The sequence below is a fragment of the Homalodisca vitripennis genome, chromosome 7 (genome assembly GCF_021130785.1).
Source record: "Homalodisca vitripennis isolate AUS2020 chromosome 7, UT_GWSS_2.1, whole genome shotgun sequence".
Taxonomy (NCBI): Eukaryota; Metazoa; Arthropoda; class Insecta; order Hemiptera; family Cicadellidae; genus Homalodisca; species Homalodisca vitripennis.
The window spans coordinates 41,714,049-41,736,368 of record NC_060213.1 but is presented as its reverse complement, the minus strand read 5'-3'; positions in this window follow the sequence as shown (position 1 = coordinate 41,736,368).

The window sequence follows — 22,320 nt, the reverse complement described above, 5'->3', positions numbered from 1 at the left end:
TACATGGGTTAATTCGATCTTTTTCATCATCGACGGTGAGGCAAACAGTAACTTTGGTGGTAACGTTCTCTATTTATTTACCTAACTCTTCACATCCGAAAAACTTCCAAACTCAATTTAGCTCAGTTACTACAGTGTGTTACGTCCATTCCATTATGGTTCAACATTAGGAAATATTTCAGTACGGTTCCCTTGTATATAAAAATTATACACACATTTATGCGGGTATTATTTTTATATAATATACAGGTTGTTCATTTATTTCTAAGTATCAAATATATAACACATTATATAATAGGTTCAATGATGAGTAACAGATCATTCGTAAGACAAGCCTTGTAAGTTTAAATCGATATTCCGAGCTCTTTGTTAGGTGATTAAGACAAATTAAATCATAAGGATTCTGTTTTGACTCCGCTTTATACGAAAAGGAAACTTATTTCGAGGAACCAATAAGTTAAAATGTAATCTAATTATTAGGTAGGAAAGCTACCTTATTTTCTTTATGCATCTATTACTGAGTAATTTTTAAGATAAAGAAGTTAAAGGAAACAAGTATTGCTTGGAAATAAACTTTGTCCAATTATTTTGTAGTAACATTTTATATAAATACAATGCATATACATTCTCGAATAGGAATATTTTTATTACTTATGAAGGTAAAAATATATCTTAAAATTTTGATGCATTACGTTAAATGCCACATAGTTATGATAGTGCGCTACGTGACTAGAATGTTTAGGGAAAGATATTATGTACAGTGATTGATAACGCTAAAACAAAATTTTGTATACCATCTATTAAATATACAAAGACACTTCCTTTTCACAAAATATATAATTTTTCCTTTTTAATTCTATAATTTGCAAGTGAATCCCTTGATGATAAAGTGATACAAAATATGTTATAATTCTTAGCATTATTATATATACTTCATATTATGTATACATTTGTTATACAAAACAATTAACGAAAAAAAGAAGCTATAGTTTAAAACAAGCTATATTAAACGCTGGCTTACATTGTAAGAAAGAATGTTACACTTTTAGTTGGGTCTCTTTTGGAATCATAGACAACTGCTTTGATGAATAAGCAATGAGTAGCTTAGAGTATTTCGCTAGAGATTCAACAGTAAAGGGGTAAATGGCCTGTAATGGAAAAGGAACCCAGACATAGTTGTAAGCTCTGTATGAAATTGTATGTACTTAAAGCCCTTGATTACGATTTCAAGCTATAAAAGTATGGTAACAAGATTAAGTTTATGTTCTAATGCTATAAAAACACATTAATAATCTTCACATACACATTTTTTTTGAATAGCGAATAAAATTATTCTCTGGGATTACCATATTATTGTTATAGTAAAATAAATGTAATAATATAGACATTGATAGCATGTTACAATCTCGGATGCGTATTTTTATATTTTTAATTATTCAGAAGAAATTATATACAGCAGCTTATATTAATTTGAATACACGTACAAATATTATAGTGTTCCCGTTAAACCTGTAGGAAAATGAATTATTTATAATTAATTATAATTTTAGTGTGGTAAGTAATAAAATATATACACTACGCATGAATAATTATTGCACTATTAATTTCAAAAGCGATAAGTAAGTTTCACGGTTAGTTTTCTAGACGATAAAGAGGGGTAAATCCTAATAATCTAAAGTTGCAGGCCAAGCAACAAAAGTAACATAATTGTTTGTGACAATCCTGGTTGGGTGTTGTATAAACCTGAAGACCTGAATTGATAAATAAGAATGCATGTATTATTGCAGCAAGTAGTCAAGTAGTACTTAATTCCACCGTATTGTAAAATGGTTAACGATTTTCTTCACTTTTTTGTTTATCAAGTTTAAATCCCAGAAAACAATTTTAAAACGCTCAATATATGCAAAAACATTAGTTGTATGTAATGAATTTAATTGAATATAAAGATATTTTATCATTTAATTTAAATATTTCTTTTTAAATAATTCCTTCTGTTATCTTAGAATTATGCTGTTGTTCAAAGTCTAACTGTAAAATAGCTATAACAAGGAGATACTGTTCAAGGTATAATAGTGATATCTTCCTATGAAAAGATTTATAAATATATAATATTATGATAGCTACTTTCATTTTTATATAATTTTAAACAAAATAAAAAATACAGTATATTTTTGGTGTTTCTTGAAGGATATAAGTAAAGCCCAATATGTGTTACAGAATCCGTAAAATGCATTAACCTGTGAGATACACGCAACAATGACAGTATGTTTTGTTACTAATGGACCATTTATTGTATTATTATATTATATTAAGAAATATCGTACAAGGAATTTTCACTGCGCAGTTTTTTAATTAGTTTATATTACCTGAGCTATAGACAGTAAGCACGGAACGGTGTTTAAATGACTGAGTAAATGAAATTCAACAAGAATGTTGACGATCGGTGAAAGGCACCCAGCGGGAACAAGACACATTGCGACGACACCTGTGGTCACTCCATCAGCAGAGAAAAATTAAGAGTTAAGTTTGTGGAATCTCACAATACTTCGTCGCTCTCAGTTACAAAAGTATAAGCACTAAACCGAATGTTTTCTTTCCATTACATTCATTTTTCTTATTTATGTTTATTTTTTACAAATTGAACATTTATTTTCGCCGCATTGGGATAGAGAGTCAATTCTTTAAAGTGGATTATTTAACTATATCGATGGGAAATTTAAGAATTTAATTGTTTTATTATATAATCAAATTTAATTCTGTATTAAAAGTAAAGTAAGCAAAATATTCTTTAATTTTTATATTACAAAGCACGTGTTTGGTACAGTTGAATTTTTTCATGTGACATTTTATAAACAAGTGAGAATGATTGTAAGAAGCGGCCTATTGAATTGATATAATAATTAAAAATAGTACAGTAACACCTGTACATTATACGAGTATAGCACTAAAGATGAGTGAGGTTGCGTAATCGTAAGTCTGTATAAGTAAGGTAAGAGTATAACTTAATTATGTGATTTATTAACTAATTTGGTTGATTAAATCGTGTAAGTTACACGCTTCATTTAAGCTAAAATTCACGGCTATTTAACACGTATTATGTATCTATTTGAATACATATATTGTTTAAAATTAACAACAGTACAAATATATTCACGTTAAAACTGCTAAATCCTTAAAGATAAAAAAAAATGTTGTATTGTTTAATAGATCTTAATAATTATTTTAATATATTACGTATTACAAATATATTCATTAAACTATTTTTTTTATTGGATACTAAGTAAATGTCTGGATTCCATTTTATAAGGATTTTCACAAGGTTTTACTTCTCGTTTTTTTAGTGCTTTTCCCGTTTGTCTTGGATCTACTAGTTTTCCAATTACTACTCGCTTAAAAATTTACATTAAATTTATCTGATGAAAATAAATAATAAAATTCATATAAAATATATCGCTACATTGTTTATTTTACTGCCTCTCCTATCCATCCAGTCGGTTGGTGACGTGACGCTTCTGTAAATACACTTGGTTGTCCAAATATGAGTGGCAAACCGGTTTTCTTGTATTTTTGTGTAGGTAGTAATGGAAGGTAAAACAATCCAAAGACGTCTGATTATTTCTCTTAATAAACTTAAAAGTTAAGGATTTCAAGGATTGGTACTAAATTTCTTTTAATAAACTCTTGATGGAGTTCATCCAATGGGTTGAAATCCACAATAATTCGAAGAATGTATCTCGCATCTTGTATGTGATGTAGATTGTATTGCCTCAGTGACATATCTTTGGAACCACAATTTTCATCATGTACATGATCATACAAAACATGTAATTATATTGAAACACACTTCAATGGAATCATACAATCTCCAGTAACTCTTATTATACACAACTGTTAGAATAAGTTTAAATTTTTCACGCTTTAGTAACATGTTAAAATAGTATACAGCCATATCAGTTTTGATTTGTTTCTGGTTCTGCACCAATAACGTGCACTTTTATAAAACGTATATTTTAAAATTTCATTCTAAAGTTCCCTAAATGCTTCTAAAATGTATACATTTAGTGTAAATCCTTTAATTAGCACTTTTTCAAGTTTTTTTAAGAGTCCAACCCTATTTTGATCAAAAAAAAAATTTTATATAGGTCTCAAATTTAGCAACATTCAAGCTGAGTTACTTTTATAATTTAGCCACCTTGGAAGATCTGAACAAGAGTAATTTAGGCTTATTTGATTCAAAGTTGAGGAAAATGTTTTAAGAACGTTCTAGTTATAACAGTATATAAAGTATAAATTGGGCATTCATGTCACCAGTGCTGACATTTTCTATTGGCATCGCAGAAACAATAATACTATTACCAACTAACTATGACTCTTTCCAGGAATGCTGACAAATTCATAAAAAAATTTACAATGTTAAAACAAGTAAGTATTATTTATATCCTACAATCTTATAACATGTAATATAGTTGATTATGCCATATAATTCTAATGAAAATAAAGATTAAATTGCGAAACTACAATTTTGTAGGTTTAAAGGTTTTCAACATGGTTTTAGTTTTAAATGTGCTGCGTAAAGCTGTACTGTATTACTTGCTCTATGATTTAACAAAAACTAAGTCAATCTAAAACTAAATTAATTAATTTCATATTTAGTATTTTTTTAAATGTAAAAAATATATAATTTATATTTTCAAATAACCCTTTTAACATTTTAGGTAATTTATATTATTCATACAAATACAATTATTTCGGAAGTATTTATAAACTATATAAACTAAAACAAAATTTGAGGAGAATATTAACTTGACAACTTAATTTAAAATCAAATTTCTGGGAAACAACAAAACATACATAGGGAAAAGGTACAGTAATATATCAAATACTCTAACATATAGTTTATAAATATCCATAGTGTACCGTTTTTTACTGGCACATGAGGGGGTTAGCTTTGAAATTTAAAATAAATTTTGTGAAGGTTTAAAATAAAATAAAATCTTCTGAAATAAATAAGGTTCAAACTAAAATAAAAACTCTTCTTAAAAATAATTACTGGAAATAAAATTAAAATAAAAACTTCTTGATGACTTTTAAATTCAGACTTGTAATATATTCTTCACTCCCAAAAATGTACAAAGTTCTTATAGCTGGTCTTTTTTTTCAATTTTCAAAATTCAAACATTCACACTCTAATCTGATCTGGCAATTCTTCACTTTAATTTATCTTCAAAATTATGTTATATTTGTTATAATTTTCTTTACATTATTTTAAAAGTATTCTTCAGTGTTAGTGATTTAAAAATAAAAAAAATTCTTCAGTTGTTAGAGATTTAAAATCTAAAAATTCTTCAGTGTTAGAGAATTAAAATCAAAAAAATATTGCTGAAAAGCATCTGTAACAACCACAAAACTCTTTTAGTATATTTACATAAAATGTTATATACATATGCTCACTGCACCCAACAAGTTTTATATTGCACAGATCAAAAGGACCAGTTCCTAAATTCGCATTAAATTAAATTTTTGCAATATTTCTTTCCCCAAAATGATTCCAAAAATAACTAAGAATGTATACTGACTGGACTCTAGTTAAAAAGTTCACTTACCCGCTGGTTCGATGACGATTAGCAAAAAAGATTTACTCTAAGCACTATTAACTCCACTCGTTACAATCACTTCTGACAAACTGAGATGGTTGTACGGCACGTCTACCTCACCCACCTCTCAATTTCGTTATCAAACACTACCATCTGCGATGCGCGCTCGCCTATATCAGCCCTCTTTTGTACAGTCCAGTCCTTATCATTCATCTCGGCCTTACTCCTTCCACCGGTAAATCCAGTTACCTCAGAATTATTATTTAATACAATCGGTACAATAGTTCAAATTACATAGTTTCTAAATAAAAAAAGGATTGATACAATTGTAAAATATCGAAACTTCTTTTACAAATAATTTATTGGTATTATAATGAGTTCGTATAATTATAACTGTAATATTATAATGTAAATCAGTATATACTCTTTGTAAATCATTTGTACAACTTATTATAAAATAATTTAATAAGCGTCTACCAAACTGTTGCCCCAGCAACAAAAGAACAGAACAGCGACATGAAATTTCTTGTCAAACCTCTCGCTTTAATGTACACCAACTCGCGCGACTTCAACTTGAACATCGTTTTTAAAACGAGGGCAGAAAGCACAGCGAACTTACGAAACAAACAGGGGTTTTGAATAATAAACTACCCTTAATTATAAACAACATGTGACAGCCTAGAGATGCTTGTATAGTGTTATGTTTCATATGTAAAGGGCATTTATGAGTGAGTTATTGTTTGTTTTAGAAATAATGTAATAATATCCAGTTTTTTTCTAATGGTAATAATAATAAACGTTTTAAATTTACTCTTACTTTGGCGGAATTTTAATAATCTTAAAAAACTAAATAATTTATAAAGTGTAAAACACGAACCTATTAAAGATTTTAAATAAAGTTTGATGCTTTCTTAAATTATTAGAAAGATTTTTTTGTGAAAATTACAAATAATTGTGGAGAATTCATACATTATTTACTATTATATAAATGTTTCAAGAGAATGTAATGTAAATTATTAACGTAAAAAGAAAGTAAGAGTGCACTTATCCCAAATTTTCTCACAAACATTTATTATTTTTCCAGTGTATTTTCACGTAATTTATGAATAAAAGAGAAACTTTTTAAAATCTCATACGATTATATAAACTTTTTTTGAGAATTTTCACTTATGGTCCCGTTATCTCAATTGTTTACACTAATTGTTTAGTCAAATCCTATAGAGTGACATGCACTACAATAAAACTCTATATTTCTCGTGTAGAAATGAAGCTATGTGCAAAATTTCAAGTCTGATGCTCAATTTATTTTTGAGATATCGAGAGGTCTGATATAAGGTTAGACGGATAGTCATAAATAAAAGTTTTCCAGACTCATGAGTGATTGCCTTTGCTAAATGTAAGACAAAAAACTAGTAAATAGGAAAAAGTTAGTAATGTGCGTTTTGTTTAAGTTTTATTTAGTCTAATGTAATAACTCGTCATGTACGAGATGATGAGTTGGGTTCACTGTTTCAACGTTTCCTTAACAAGCATTTTTAATCTGGTTTTATTAATATGTACATGTATAATGAATTATGTAAACCATTTTAATATCGATCAATGTAAAACTATATTTATTTTGTGTAGGAATCGTGACTTATAAAAGAATGAAAAGAGTAGATTGACATGATCTGCCGATTGCATAGGTTTGCAGCCCTATGAAACAGAAGGGCTTGACAGAGACCCCACAGTTTGGCAGATATTCAGGGGAATCCCTGAGGACATCTGTGTGCCATCCTGTCACTGTAGGTATTTTCAGCTTTAGGGCTTATCCTCTTGAGATGTTAAAATCTTTTATTTAACTCATCTGTATATATTTCCAACATCGTAGCGGTAGAAAACTTATATTGCTAAATCGGGAGTTAGATTGAATACAAATTTTGTATCTGAAATTAAAAACGGACTTTGTTGAAAAAAATAGAATACGTTTATGTTTCGTGTAATTTCTATGTAAAACAAGAACACAACGAAAACTTGTGTTAATTAATATTCATAATAAATAGGCGTGAATAATAGTAACAATTATCCCATTACAGAATTTATGTACACACAATAAACCGAGAACTAACTATGAGCAAAATAAAATTTGATTATGGTAAATGTTGTCCTAAGCGATCCGCTTAATAGTTAGCGAAAACATAAACATTAATATAATTAGTAACCATGATAGTAACAAGAAACTTTTAACCTACATTAATTACTTAACAGAGTAAAATAATGAGAAATATCAACTTATGACGTAATAACACAGGAAACATCATAAAATTACGAAGGTCTTAGACTACTGTATATTTTTGAGCTCAACTCAGAATGCACAATTGAGTGAGACCAATCTACCAAATAGTAGCTACGATAAAATTTATGTTACGAATCAAGTCAAATATTACTTAAAACTGTAATTCTTAAGAGGGTTTGCTGTAAATATTCATGTTCTATCACATACTACCTATTCTATACTATTTGTTGTTTTTGCGCAAATTGAAATCCTACTTGAAAATACTTTTCGTTAGATTGTAATGTTTAAAGAAGACTAAGAGTTTTTTATAATTCAATATCAGAATGAAAATTACTACTTTACAAATAACTAATAATATGCTAATCGTAAAAATACCTTTAATATTTTTTAAATTACAAGTTATTATCCTTAGCTAAACTTAACAACCAATAACGAAACATGCAGTGTCATTATGGTAAATTGATCGTAAATGAACTAAATTGGTTTACTAAGATCGCAAATCCAAGCCCTAAAGCAGATTGAATAAACTAGCATAATGATTCTTCTTTCAAGATCTCAAACTCAGGTAAATATAATAACATGAGAACTCCATGTAATGGTACAATATTCCAAAACGACTGTCGTTGCTAAAGGTACACAATTACAGAGCAGACAATGATTAAGCCCCACCATCTTATGCTGGCACAAACTCAACCAACTACAAGCTACTTAGCCATTTTGTTTCGAGCTAATTTATTGTTTAGATTGATCGCTGTGACTATGTTTTCTATTTAAATACATAGTTTCGTTTTATATATTTCTACAACGTTTTTTGGTATCACATTGTTATAGAATAATTGAAAAAGGCAAACAACAAGCTGATCAGATAGATCGAGCAGAAGCTCAAGATTTATTGAGTAAATAAGGTTACAGTCCTGAGAGATGTAAGGTGTTCATATGGAACTGCAGAATATACAGTAATGTTTACTACTATGGTTAAAACTACGTACTAAAGATTTGGTGACTTATATTGTTTTGTGCATAAAAAAGGAAATGAATAATGTAATTTTAAAAATAATATGAATATCATTCACAGTTGAAATCCAAACAATATACTTTTCATTTAGATAATGTGAATACATTTTTATCTTTAAAATTATTCATGTTATCAAAACACACAAACAAACAGAGGATTTTCAGTAAAAGTTTCCAACATTTAAGGACTTTTTTACACATAAAAGGAGCAAAAACGTTTACATGAAGGCATGTAAAAAATACTAAATTTTTTCTATCTATTTGTGTGTTATGAAAATTGAGAATTGTATTAATCTTTTTTAGCCTTTTTTATAAAATATTCCGTTGACAAAATCCTTTTGCCAGTTTCTAAATGGCGTCTGTTTTAAATGTTTTAATTTAAATCAAAAGAACCGGTATAGTTGTAAAAAAATTATATCATAGAATATGATGTATGTAGTAATTTTTTATACAAATTACAAAGGTGCCTTTTTTGAAGAAATCCGTCCGTGCGCTTACTTTATAAGGTATGCTTGCACAAATCGGGAGCTTTTGATTTTGATAGACATAAGCTGTTTTAAATAGGTTATACAAATTTTACAAAATATGAACTGTTTTGAAATTATTTTATGTCAGTTCTAACGGTACTTTTTCAACTAAATCCTTTACCTCATAAGCGAGCACGGCCAATTTAAAGATAAACTTGCACAGGACAGGAGCAGCAAACAACTCATACCTGACAACTGGTACATGCTTGATGATTCAAAGACGCTTAGTTTGCGAGCTACGGCTAGTGTAAAATTTTGCCCTATTTTCTGAGAAGAAGACGGAAATCAAGCAAAACTTATGGTTTTATGGTGTAAAGACAAAGTTAAATTAATTTTTTTTAATATAATATTATCTAAACAATTTAATATATTACGTCCCAGACAATTTGGTACGCCTATTTCTAAGATATTAGATAAAATTTGCAAAATTCGATATGGAAAAAACAAGCTTTGCTGTGATGTGAAGTAAATTAACTTCATAAAATAGGTAATAACACTCAAACCTTTTTAACAACAATTTGGAGAAATTTAATTACAAAGAGAATAATGAACAATTAGCTGATAATAAACAACCGCAAAGTGTACAAATTATTGGTAAATTTAATCAAAATATGCTATATATATGACATAAAATGTAATATCTCTTAATTAAATTAAGGTTATTTGAAAAACTAAACATTTAATAATTTCTTAAGTAAAGTAAATAGTTTCAAAAACGTTACAGTGTAAAACATGTATATTAAGGATCAATATTTTAAAAATATAGCGTTTTAGTTTATTGAAAATCGAAAGTTGGCAACACAGCTGCATTAATACGCGAATGCAAGTTATTATTGTACAGCTGTTCAACAACTCAACTGTTGCAGTGACTTGTCTATTGTCTTTTAAAATATTTTAAAATTTGTCTATCTTATAACTTTTAATCTCGAGCTGAACTTGTGCTAATTCCCACTTGCTAAAACTTTCACTATACTAAACCTATTTCTAGTATAACAATAAATTTGAAACAAAGTAAAGTATTTCAAAACATAAACTTTTTGTATTCTCAATTTTCAAAAAATTTATTATATCAGGAAATTTTATAAGTCTCCATATTTTCTATATTTCTGTGCAACAGATTTTTCTATGAATAGATGACTACTAAAAAACATGTTATGCAGCACTTCGTATTATCACCAGTAATGAATGTAACCCCACCCCCTTCTACTGATGCAATCACCGAGATCTATATCCAAAATACAAACTAATCACAATATCAAACAGAGATGAAGGATAATGAACCACTGCGCAACGCCGAGTTTCCACCTCACTACGGGAATTGATAACAAAGCCGTTTCGGCACAGGACAGGCGGCTATAGACCTTCTCGTCTCTAGACAAAAGATTCACATTTCAATGATTCCACGAGTGGTTTGAATACAGCAATCTGTCTGACAACTTTAACGGGTTTTCTACTTCATAAAAAGAACACTATACAAGTTATATCGTACAAGCTATAATTATATGAAAGAATAGAATACCTCATTTTAATGTTTTTTTAATATGAGGTTAAATAATAATAAATATAAATTTATATTAGAAAAAGGTATTCGCAAAAACTAGAGTAACATTTACCAAGAATCTTTAACATAAATTTCACTTTCTTCGACAGTTGTAGAATACGTTAAATTATCTTATACAGTATTATTATTAATACACATTTAAAACAGTGTGAACTTCGTATATATAATTTACTCACTAATTAATTTCTCTAAAATTGTGTAAAGTTTTTTCACTATACTTTTTAATAAATATCCTAAATGGTATTTTAGCACTCTGTCCTGAATACGCGATATTTTGTGTTCCTTAAGATAAATGTGCATTTATTTTAAACTTAGTTCAAGTAAAAAATGTAATAAGATATTTAAAAGCATACACACACACACACACACACACACACACACACACACACACACACACACACACACACACACACACACACACATATATATATATAATATATTATTATTATTATTATATTATTGATATATATATATATTTATTTATTTATTTATTTTCTTCTGTGTGTGTTTTACAATTGTACTTGACAAGGTTGTAATACGACAAAATATTGTACATTATACTGTTGTAGTTTTCTGTTGAAACTGCTTTAAGAGATTATATGTTTACTCCAGACTACAATTATCTCTACATACATGTTGAAAACGCAAGATATGGGCATTATTTATCTGGCCCTATTAAATGAAAAATAATGACCATTAATTATATAATGAACACGTATAAAAGTTGTTTAATTTTGATTTTAAAAACTAATAGTCTATGCTCATTTGAAGTTTAAACAGTATATATCGGTTCCAGAGGGATGAAATAACAGTTAATAGGTTAAACAAAGGTTTTCAATTATATGTGTCGTACTGTAGAACCTTGCTATCAATAGACATTGAATATTTATAAAGGAAAAACAGATATAAGGAAAGACGGGCTTCCCATTAACATTTTGACACTAAAATATCAATAAGGTTTTTTTCGTAGAACTAGAAGAACCTATATACCAGTTTTCATCTCTATAGTGAGTTATCACCCTTATTTATAACGAGAGATACAACAGACATTAGAAGATCTACATCCCTTAACCTTTGGCTATAAAATATAAAGGTATCTTTATTTGAACAATAGGAAGCTATATACCATGTCAAGTATCTACAACTATTCAATGAAAAGTTAACCCACAGGTAGGCAGGAATCAGTAGGACTAGTCTTTGATCTTTCTATAGTGAAATCTCTATAATTATTTACTAAGTTTTAAGTCCCTCTAACATATGGACTCGTATCTATGGTTTCACGTCGAAGAATAGAAAATGATTTCAACGCTGTCGAGTACTTAAAAAATAAAAAATCCGCATGCCTTTAATCAATATAACTCTACAATAGACACAGTTTCAGATTTTCAAGTAAATTATGTACGAATTGATAACATTTCACATTATTATGCTAACTCCAACAAGCGCTCGACATTGCAATCATCCGGACAGTAAAACCCAATCAATGCTCGTTTGTATTATTATGTTTGACAGCGTCAGCTGGGCTGTGCGCCAAGTACTCTATCGTTATATTGCTATGAACTCACTACATGTACCTATACAGCATTTATTAAAACAGCAGACAATGCATATTAATCTATTTATATAGCAAAATTTGAATAGTAAGTAGTATATAATAGCATATTAAGTTGTTTAATACAACAATTAATATATATATTAAATAGCTAGTCAAAAGATGGAATGAACCTATTAGTGTACATTTAATTGAGCAATAGCGCTCAAAACAATCTTTACTCCATTTACAATTTTCTATAGATATGCAATTAGCACTGAAATGTTCAGCTAAGAATAAGCTATGTTTTATTGTCCTTAAATATTTTTTAAGCAATCTTCCGTTTTTTTTATTGTTACCGTTCGTAAACTCTGTATGGTAACAAATGTGAAATTTCTAATGGCATTTTCTGAAATACTTATTTTAAACTATTTTAACAAGTCTAAATATTTTATTTATTTTTGCAAAGTTTTATTTCTATTGCGTTAGTTTCATTATTAACACCAAGTTGTTTCTAAATAAACACAAACGGATAAACTGACTAAAAACCAAGCAAGATAGGAATGTATTTTATAATACCATTGCCTAGTTATTTTGTGCCGATAAAGTGTTAGGTAGGGTTTAGTTTTATAATGGACACTCCCTTTAAACATCATGCTACCTATAAAATAGCTACAAAAATAACATGTACGTAAGATTGAGACAATTTTTATTCTAATACAATGCATTTATATAATGAAGTACAATGTCTCTTTGTATCTTAAACATGTTCGAATTGCAATCGTTATAATGAAGGATAAGTTCTTATTAGAACATAATATTTACAAGAATTTCCCAATTAATATTTCATTACAATCCTGATAATTAACAGTTTAGAGTATATCAGTTACAACCAGAAAGAAAACATTATATATTATATATTCTTAATGAAAATACTAAATTTGTTAAAACATAAGTATAATGAAGGTTTTCTGGGAAGGCTTGATTCAATACGAATGTTGATTTCAGCTTAATTTCACCTTCCGTTTACTTTATCATCCAAAATAGGGCACTGTAACAAAATTAATCCTGGATTATTGACTCTACGTCTATATGAAGAGTTTAAAAAAATTCATTGACGACAAAGCTAAAAAAACATTTACAAACTATTCCCTATTAGTCACACCTATACTATGATATAAAATATAATAGAGATAAAAGCTGTTGTCATTGACTCAAGTAGAAAATTGAGTGCAACACGATATATTATTCACGATCCTCAATAACAAAAGAGCAACATAATCTTTTAACCTTAATCTTAGATAAATATATAAGTATCATATATCAAAATGATCAGAAAATAATAAAGAACAAGAAAAAATAAAATCTAAAATTTTTCCAAAAAATTTATGTCAGACTCCCCTTAATGTAGATGAGATTGGAAGGGTCAATTGAATCACTTCCGCCTAAATAACATAGTTTCCTTTGTGTTATTCGTGTTAGTGACGTGACAACGTCTTAAATTAGGTTGCGGCTCGGAGTCACTCATTAAAAAGTGTAACGCCCGGTAACGTTACGATGCCCGTCCATGGGTCCGCCGCACGGGATCCGCACGGGATAAAGCAAATAACTGTGGGTCCGCCGCACGGGATAAAGCAGATAACTATGTTTATTCGTGAAAATGTGGAGTGCTTAGATTCGTCATTTACAACAACTACAACAATAAAGGTAAATAATTGTACACTGATATTTCATTATCGTAAACTATGATTGATTGATTAATTGTTAGATTGACACAAAAGTTGAGAAACTTAGTTTATAGGTTATGTCATACTATTGACAAATGTTGATAGTGTTAAGTAAATTATTAGTTTAAATCACTCTGCAATCAATCGTAATTCAGTCGATTGAGAAGAAACAGCGCGTATTGCTAGTCAAACATTTAAAATAACAAATTATAACCTCTAACCTGTCATAACAGTGCGACCAAACAAACGAACTAAACCGACCAATCACCACGCGCGGAGTTAGAATTTAATTGTGTTTAGCAAGAATTTAAAATTCCAATTTTAGTAAATGTTTTATTCAACTTTACCATTTACAATAACAAATTTTAATTAATTTCAAATTATGTACAATGTTTTAGTAAACTAAATATATTTCTATAGTTAAAATTTGTGCAATTCTTATTTTCATTCAATTCCTTGTTCCTATTGTGCAATTTAATAATATTCATATCAATAAATATTCTACCGAGAAAAATACGTTGTCACGTAAAATCTTCGCCCGTAAAACCGACTTTACAGGCAACCATAATGTTTTTTTTTATAACTTATGGTGATTTTTTGGTTCTTTTAAAACTTTTAACTAATAATGTTACTGTTAAAATCCTTTAAAAAAATACACAATATATCACCCTTTTAATTTTTATAAAAGCGAGATATTGAGAAAGCAAAAAAGATAATTGCTTATAATACGAGAAAAAGTTTTTAGTAATGTTCTACTAATTCAATGTTTTTTAAACGAACCATAAGATTTTATATTGAATGTGATGACAATATATATTAAAAAAAAATTTCTTGTTGGTTTAATAGATAATATTTGTATCTATACACGTCTATTTAATTACATTTTTGAAATATTTCAGTGTTAAAAGTGATCTGATGCCTGAAAACACAGCTTGTGGCATATCGTATGTAGCATATTAAGAGCAATCAACTGTAAAATGTGTTACCAGCAGACCCCTTATATACTGATTTACAATACTGAGTAACTTGAATACTCATATAATACCACAGTTTGTGGCATATTGTATGTAGCATATTAAGAGCAAACAACTGTAAAATATCGTGCTACCAGCAGATCCCTTATATACTGATTTACAATATTAAGTAACTTGAATACTCATATAATACCACAGTTTGTGGCATATGGTATGTAGCATATTAAGAACAAACAACTATAAAATGTGTTACCAGCAGACCCCTTATATACTGATTTACAATATTAAGTAACTTGAATACTCATATAATACCAAAGTTTGTGGCATATGGTATGTAGCATATTAAGAGCAAACAACTGTAAAATGTGTTACCAGCAGACCCCTTATATATTGATTTAAAATACTGAGTAACTTGAATACTCATATAATACCACAGTTTGTGGCATATGGTATGTAGCATATTAAGAGCAAACAACTGTAAAATGTGTTACCAGCAGACCCCTTATATACTGATTTACAATACTGAGTAACTTGAATACTCATATAATACCACAGTTTGTGGCATATGGTATGTAGCATATTAAGAGCAAACAACTGTAAAATATCGTGCTACCAGCAGATCCCTTATATACTGATTTACAATATTGAGTAACTTGAATACTCATATAATACCACAGTGTTGTAATTCGCATATGTAGTACTTCAATTTCGCCGGATATGTTTTCATTTCAGCGCCATTTACTTTAAAAACGTAGTATGTACCTAGAAGATACAAATAACATATCTTAATAAACACTACACAGAGAGCATTTGTCTTAGTTAAATATGTATTTCAAATTGACAAATTCACTTTACAAACGAAAAATGAAAATTTATTTATAGGATACTTTGTTTGTAGTTACCATTAAAATATGAAGTACATATAAATTTTCATACTCATATTTGTTTAATAAAAAGGACGGGAATGTATACTTTCGTTAGTTCTGAACAAACATCACAATCCAATTATAGCGCCGTTGAAAGAACTTTCCGGGTGTGTTAATTAGAGTAATATTCAAACGACAACTCATTTAACACACAACTCAACCTAATTAACTTTATGCTTTTTAATTGACTGACTGTATTGCGAGCAAATTTAATATTCAGTTTGATTCTGTTTTAAATGTGTCTATAAACTAGGAGATAATTATTGCATAAAGTATACGAAATGCATGTCATGTTAAAATTGTTACATGAATAAAATCTCATATAAAGCATGTAAGGAATATGTGCTATGTCTATTAAACCATGTAAATAACAATAAAAAATAAAAAAATGTATGCACTATTGTAAATTAACTCCCTTTGTATTATATTTTATTGTGCTATAGGATTATACTAATTCCTTTTTTGGCATTAAATGACATAGGTAAACGTTGAAATTTTATATATATATATATATAAACATTGGTTCAGTATATAGCTTGTTTTTAGAATCCATATACATGTTACATCAACAAGCTGAAAAACAGTAAATACTTCAACAAATTATATTGTTTACTATGTTATTGGCTACTTCTAACTTTAAAATCATCGTATTACTCAGAAAAAAAGGAATTCATTAATAAAAAAATAGTTTCCTTAATGCCTCGACTCAAGCGACATAACCTACTCTACTATTTAGACTTCATGCCAGACCACAATGGAATATATGATAAAATATGTATGGCACGAACTAGAAAGAAAAGAAGTGATATTTCTACAGGAAATTATTTATTTATGGTACTGAATAACAGACAAATGACTTTCATACTTTAAGAATGTAAATGTTTACAAAATTATAATATTTCTGCACTATAAAATGACGTGTAATAGTGTAATATTAAAATTATAAACAATTGTACTGTGCATGTTTTTCTTTAAATTTTTTAGAATCTTTGAAAGGATATAAGGGCAATGTACATTAGTATTCGTTAAGTGTGACAAAACATATAAGAATTTGTTTCCCCAATTGAAATGCGCTTTCTTAAAATACACATATACACTAGTGATACGTTAACAAACCTACAAACTAAAAATAACTAACAAATTGTAACTGTGTACTGGATACACGCTAAATAAAACTTAACAATCAATCAGTTGACGTTAGGGTTCTTTCTTAATGGTATGGAAAAACAATTAGCTACATGAAGCCGTAAAACCCTTCACCCGCAATTCACAAATCGTAGTGGATCAAGAATTAAAGAGAAGTATTCTATTAGGAACTATTTAAAGGAACTTTGCGATTGTATAAGGAAGTGTTCAGTGTTATATGAATATTGTTGGTTTTTGAAGGCTATTTAATTATTTTAAAAGTCAGCTATTCGTCCCATAGAAGTGTCAGTTCATAATATTTTTAGATTATTGCAATTATAAATTATAGCTCTAAAGGCTAAAATTGATTTAATAGTTCACAGGCTGTGTATTTAAGAGTAATCCTTTCCGTGAGTTAAATACATTACTCATCAACAACATGATAAAATAAACCCATTATAAACAAGAAAGAATATCACATTATGACATGTTTAATATGATATTTTCGAAGCCTACCTTTTAATTACATCGTTTAATTACTTTAGTCATTGTATCTGTCTCATTTAAATTATTTTTAGGACTAATAAGGACATTTGATGTGACGTTATCATCTAATTCCAATTCTCTACTTCTAAGTCAAAAATACCCCAATAACAAGAACTCGCCAAATTTAGACAGTTTATTTATGTATGTTAACAAATTATTTCTAATTTTACCTACTAAATTATTCTTAACATGCATTTATGTAAAACATTATAATTTCAGGTCTAGGTTTTGAAATATTAATCTTTAGATCAAAGTAAGAACCTGTGTAAGAGATTAAGGAAACGTAATTAAATAAATTAAACAATTTCATGTAAATATTTAAATTAATGTTTCCAGCTTAAATAAAAAAAACACGTTTGTTCCAAAAAATACAATTAAATATTAATTATTTTTAAACAAAGCATGGGATTATTTTATCGCGTATAAACACGTAATAATGTATCAAATATATACGCGGAAATAAACTTATAGAAATAAATATCCTGACAAATGTAATGATATTTGTACTATAATAATGCTTTATAAACGTGGAAGCACAAAAAGTACTTGCTCTCTGCAGACAAGAAGAACAATATTATTAATAAAGAAATTTTCGTATCGTAATAATGTATTATTTCATGTTGCTTTTTAATAGCAAAGTTTTCGAAATCAATACAATTATTTAAGTTCAAACGAAGAGTTTTAAAATTAAAGTATAAAATTTAGCTTTGTTTATTTATTTATGTATTACTTAAATAATAAACAAGACTTTTTATGAATGCAATCGAACAACATATCGCTAAAAAATACAATTTATTATGCATATTTATTTACGAATTGGCATGTCTATTTTCGGAAGCCCCATAATTCTAATCATATTGCCATTAATATTACATTGTATTAAGTATAATAACGTTTATCGTAACAGCTTCGGGAGAATGACATAATCATAGTACATCGTACCAAAAATGATTGATTATCTATACGTAATAATTTATTTATGTTTCCAATGAACATTCAAGAGAGTATTATAATGAGAGGTTATTGGAGTCGAAATATATATTTTGTAGCAGCAGTGCTACTGATAGAGTATTTGTCTGTTTTTATTTAATTACGATTGAAGTTAGGTCAAAAGTACGCAACGCTGAATGTGTGGTTACACAAAATGCTTTAAACCATTTACAACTTGTTTTGTTGAACGGTTCACCCTCGTCCGGAACATATGTTTAACTCTGACAAACAGTTATCCTGCCCAGTGATTTATTCCTCCTGGCATTGTTTTGTGATTTCCCATCAAAGCCAAACTCTAACATAGGCTGTATTTCCTTTGATGAAACTAATACCTTGTTGTAAATTCCTAATGTTAAATGTTGAATTTCTTTTTTGAAGATCGCGCAACGGTTGAATTCTTCAATTAAACAATTCATCCATCTCGCTTTCATCCTCAGGCAGACACAACTCCATCAAGATTTTTTCCTTTTTTATAACATTTTGAGAAGACTACTTGTACTATGTTATTAACAAATTCCTTTTAAGAATTCTTTTCAACAGGTTAGAATGTTTTTAAGCGTTAAATATTTGGTTCGAACATTAAAATCTTTCTGCAATACGAGTAATAAGTAATAGTACTATTATAGTTTCACATCCGCTATATATTGATGACCTCTTCATCAATGTGGATTATGTATCACTTAAATCTAATATAGGATAAAATATCGGCCTAAATAACCCTACTAGTGGCTAAAAGCCTGTTTTCAGGACGTCTTTAGTTAAGTTTTTTTTTTAACTAGTATTAGTTTGAGTGCATGTTTACAAAATAGGAATCGTGGAGTTGATACGTAGCATGGTCATTGTGATTTTTTGAACTTTTATTGTTACAACAAAACTGGTATGATTAGTTCATTTAGCGTAGAATTTAGGTGGATGTCGGCCTGAGGAATATACCATATTTTAGATATTCAAAAAGAGTTTTACTAATTTTAAAATTAGGCAAATGGTAAAAGTTTTGTTTTACATCCACGTTGACAATAATGTGTTTTATAGCAGGCTTAAATTTGTAAATTGTTAGTTACTGTAATGCATATGAACGATTATTAGTACAATACTTACTGTCTTAGAAAACAACTTTTCGTTCTTCATTATTAAGACTTTTGCAATACTGATATATAGTTTGGAACAAACCATATTATGCGTTGGTATGCAGAGTTTTACTGTTTATAATTCTTTTCTTGTGAAAAATTTATTGATAAAAAATCGTACTACTTATTTACACGTTTGTCCAGATTCTCAAGAGCTCTGAGGATCCAGCGACAATAGCGCTACGACGCACATACATACACCGCAGTTTTACATTGATCCTATGGGTAACTATGGCGGCAATTGGAAATCCAAATATGTTGACAAACAGAATATATATCATATGAGATTAAAACATGTCTCATATTAACACACGAGGTCTAATGAAACGAGCTGTATAAATGCATGTCTTATGTAACCTCAGAGTAGCCTGTTCTATGACACATACTATTACCCTGTGTTTTAAATAATAAAATATAGTAGTACACAAACATACCGAAGAAAATTACGATATACTGAAAAAACCAAGCGTAGTAATGAACGAATCAATTTTGGCTGTGATGCCATTCATCTTCATTGTAACCCCAAATAATTTATAATAAGGCTTATAAAATTATAATAATTAAATAATGAGTATGTGTATATTAGTAATAATATGAATTAATTTTGATAATCAATTGATTTATCCCCTTCCACTATTATTATATCCTAAAATCATAGAGAGAATAATAAAAGTATTTTAGATGTGTTACTTCCACAGGGAAAGTAATCTTGCCAGAGAATCTGTTTGACGAATATCGTTTACAATAATATTACCGTTATTTGGTTTTACCCTTAAGAAAGAAGCTCTTTGGTGCTTTTATAAGGGTGTTAGATTTTTTTTATTCGTTTTTAATATTATTTTAATTGAATATGCTTTGTTTAAAACCTTTTTTACGTTGCAAAATATGTTACTAGTGAATATATTGTGAAAATACCATACATGTAAATAATACATGTAATATTGCGCAACGGAATTTCCAAAAATACTTACAAGTTTAGGGCATCCTTGCCATACCCATCTTTATTGTTGAAGACTATTAGAGCAATTTGAAATGTTTTTTAATATTACTAATTGTTAATAAATACAATAGTTTTCTATTTTTGTTTTATTTTTTGGAAACATTGTTAACAAAAACGCTTTTAGAAACTAACGGTTTCATCATCATGCTACTCCACAAATAACTATTTAAATTATTTTTTTTTCATTTATAATTAAAATTACATAATATGGTGGTAAATATGTAAATAAAAAAAATTAAATATTTCAGCCAGTATGAAAAATTAAATATGACTTAAGTTACTTTTTTTCATAAATTGAGAAACATGAGTTTTTTAATGAGTAGTTCTTTATTTCTGTTTATGTGTAGTTCTCTCCAAGCATTTAAGATCAATTGGTTTTTTAATTCTTTTACTAATTTTGGATTTGTAATTGGTTTTCTATGTCCTGATTCAATGCAGTGCTTCGCTACAGCAGATTTTTCAACTCCTCCATATATTGTGTGCGATAAATTCACTTTAAATCGTGTTATTATTGTAATTTTTTCTTTTTCCAATGTACAGTTTTTCACAGTCATAGCAACCAATTTTATAGATTCCAGATTTATTATCTTTAGACATTTTTTCCTTTAGGGTTTTCCTAAAATTTGGAATAATTAGTTGCTTGTTCCTTGAGTGAAAGTTTTTATTTATATGTTTTTAAACCCATTGCGTATTTAGTTTCAGAAAGTGCTGTATGTTATGTAAATAAATTCTTTTTTGTGTCTTCAACAGTAGCCTTGACGTTGTTTTATCTTTTCTAGGTTTATCTTTTCAGTGTTTTGTTTTAGTATATTCTCAATAAAGCGTGTAATTTAACCATTGAATATAGCAATATTTGTAATGTAATTTAGTGCTTCTAATCAATAATACATCTAAAAAATGGGGATAATATTCTTTCGTTAAATTTCCTATGTAAATAATAGTAGTGTAAAATGAATTAAAAATCTTTTTTTTTCATTTTCATTAAATATTGTAAAGCCATTATGGACGTATCGTATTCATTTTCTTGGGAAATGTGTCATTTTAGATTTGGATGTAGTTTTGAAAATGGCTCATAAAATATAAACTTCTTTATTGTGTTCATTACGCGTTAAGTTTATGTTGTTTTTGAAAACATTTTTGCCATCATAATATTTATGATCCGGCCAAAATGATTTATAGTAAAATAAAAGGAAAAGTGCTAACTCAAACTATGATATAACCAACGTATCCCTCAGCTGAATACTATGTAAAATGGAATCAACTTGAGAAATTTTGCACTGATTACCTTTACTCCATATATTAAACTATGGGTTTCCTTTATAAGTCATATTCTTACCCATAAAAACCCAAACTTTTAAGGGTGTTAATATTTATATGCAGCCTAATGTGTTACATCTCGTTAT